Source organism: Schistocerca cancellata, unplaced genomic scaffold (genome assembly GCF_023864275.1).
Source record: "Schistocerca cancellata isolate TAMUIC-IGC-003103 unplaced genomic scaffold, iqSchCanc2.1 HiC_scaffold_527, whole genome shotgun sequence".
Lineage (NCBI taxonomy): Eukaryota > Metazoa > Arthropoda > Insecta > Orthoptera > Acrididae > Schistocerca > Schistocerca cancellata.
The window spans coordinates 32,501-35,000 of record NW_026046541.1 but is presented as its reverse complement, the minus strand read 5'-3'; positions in this window follow the sequence as shown (position 1 = coordinate 35,000).

Genomic DNA, 2,500 nt, shown 5'->3' with positions numbered 1-2,500 from the left:
TGCCTTAACGTAACCCACGTTGTGCCTTAACGTAACCCACGTTGTGCCTTAACGTAACCCACGTTGTGCCTTAACGTAACCCACGTTGTGCCTTAACGTAACCCACGTTGTGCCTTAACCTAACCCACGTTGTGCCTTAACCTAACCCACGTTGTGCCTTAACCTAACACACGTTGTGCCTTAACGTAACCCACGTTGTGCCTTAACGTAACCCACGTTGTGCCTTAACGTAACCCACGTTGTGCCTTAACGTAACCCACGTTGTGCCTTAACGTAACCCACGTTGTGCCTTAACGTAACCCACGTTGTGCCTTAACCTAACCCACGTTGTGCCTTAACCTAACCCACGTTGTGCCTTAACCTAACCCACGTTGTGCCTTAACCTAACCCACGTTGTGCCTTAACGTAACCCACGTTGTGCCTTAACGTAACCCACGTTGTGCCTTAACGTAACCCACGTTGTGCCTTAACGTAACCCACGTTGTGCCTTAACGTAACCCACGTTGTGCCTTAACGTAACCCACGTTGTGCCTTAACGTAACCCACGTTGTGCCTTAACGTAACCCACGTTGTGCCTTAACGTAACCCACGTTGTGCCTTAACCTAACCCACGTTGTGCCTTAACCTAACCCACGTTGTGCCTTAACCTAACCCACGTTGTGCCTTAACCTAACCCACGTTGTGCCTTAACCTAACCCACGTTGTGCCTTAACCTAACCCACGTTGTGCCTTAACCTAACCCACGTTGTGCCTTAACCTAACCCACGTTGTGCCTTAACCTAACCCACGTTGTGCCTTAACCTAACCCACGTTGTGCCTTAACCTAACCCACGTTGTGCCTTAACCTAACCCACGTTGTGCCTTAACCTAACCCACGTTGTGCCTTAACCTGCTCTGTAATTGGCATATGACACGTTACATTAATCTAGTGTTGTCTAACCACAACCCTCTGAATATAGTTCGCTACTCGCACCGCCCACCCTCTTGTGTGTCGTTTCATGTTGAACACTTCGCAAGTGTTGCTTACTTTTTACATGCTCCCGCTGTACACTGTAATGTGGACAACTGCAGGATGTACATCGCCCCCCCCCCTCCACCCTGCCTTCGCACGCTGGTCGTTCAGGTGCTTGCGTGTTCAATGCCCTTCGCAGCTGTTCACTGGCATTCGCATGTCGAAGCGCTCAGTCTACGTCGTGGTACGGCCTGTGTCCACTGTCCGCTGATATCGTAAGCTTAATCCTCACATTGTACTGCACATAGGTCCGTATGTACTGAATGATACGCTGTGGCACATGTGTGACCGTACGACTGCGCCCAACAACAGCGAACCATACGGTCCAAATGTTGTGCACTCAGCCACGTGCCGTCTCCCCATAACAGCTACATTGCAGTGTGGTACGCCATAGAGACGTGTGGGAGTAACGGACGCCCTGGATGGCGATCAGCATGAGCCGTCTGTTGATGTAGTGGCGCGTGTATTCAAACGTAGTCGTCTCTTCTCACACAGTGTGATAGCATGGTGCACCGCGTTCCACATCTGCGACATGGTACAGATGCTGGTTGACAGTCGGTCTCGTAATGGACATCGCATACGTAGGGGGCCACCTCCCACGTGTTCTCTAGTCGTGCACATTTTGTTGCGTGTATGTGGGCAGACGTAGTGTGTCGTGACACCTAACAGACAGGTATGCAATAATCGTTGCATTTGCAAACTGGGATGGACGTCTACGTTTGCTGGTGACGTGACGCAACGCAAATGAACAACTGGTAAACCCATTGTGGTGCGGTTGTTGTTGCTGGAGGTAAATCAGTAAGGGCAAATCTGTGTGTGAAGCGATACGCGGCGGTGGCTGGGTGGGACCGTCCCCGGCCGGTGAGGGGGGGCCGCCCGGCGTGCTGGCCGCGCGGTGCGTGGGCGCACGCGCTACAGCCGGCTGGTGGGGGCGCCCAGTGGCAGGCGCGCCGGCCGACGGACGCGGCAGGCGGCGCAGCTGCGCGCCGGGGCACCCTGCGCGCGGCGCCGGGCGGCCAAAGTGGGTCCTCGCGGGCCCGGTGCGAAGCGCGGTGGACATCTGCAGTGTGCTGGTCCGACTGAGGACTGTGTGCGTTGAGGATGCGCCGCCGCCCGGCACTCGGCGCCGCGACGCCGTCTGCTGCTCGGTCGCCCCAGCGGTTCTCGCTGGTGGTTTGTATCGCAGTTGTGCAGACGTGTTGGCACGTGCGCTGTGCTGGGAGAGTTCGCTTCGGCACCCACGTGGGGCCTTTGCCCTTCTGTGGCGCTGGCGTTGGAGCTGCCGGTCACTGTAGGTGGCGCGTGTTGTCTCCCGCCGGCAATGCCACGACAGCACGCTCCCGGGCCTCTGTCGGCAGCGGCAAGCTCAGTTGGGAGCACGGGTGGTCGCACCTAAAGCGTCTACTCGCCTAACTCCGGGCGATTGCGCCTCTCTCGAACCCGACCAAGTACTTAGGACGGCGCTGCGCGCCGCCGGGACCTGAGAGG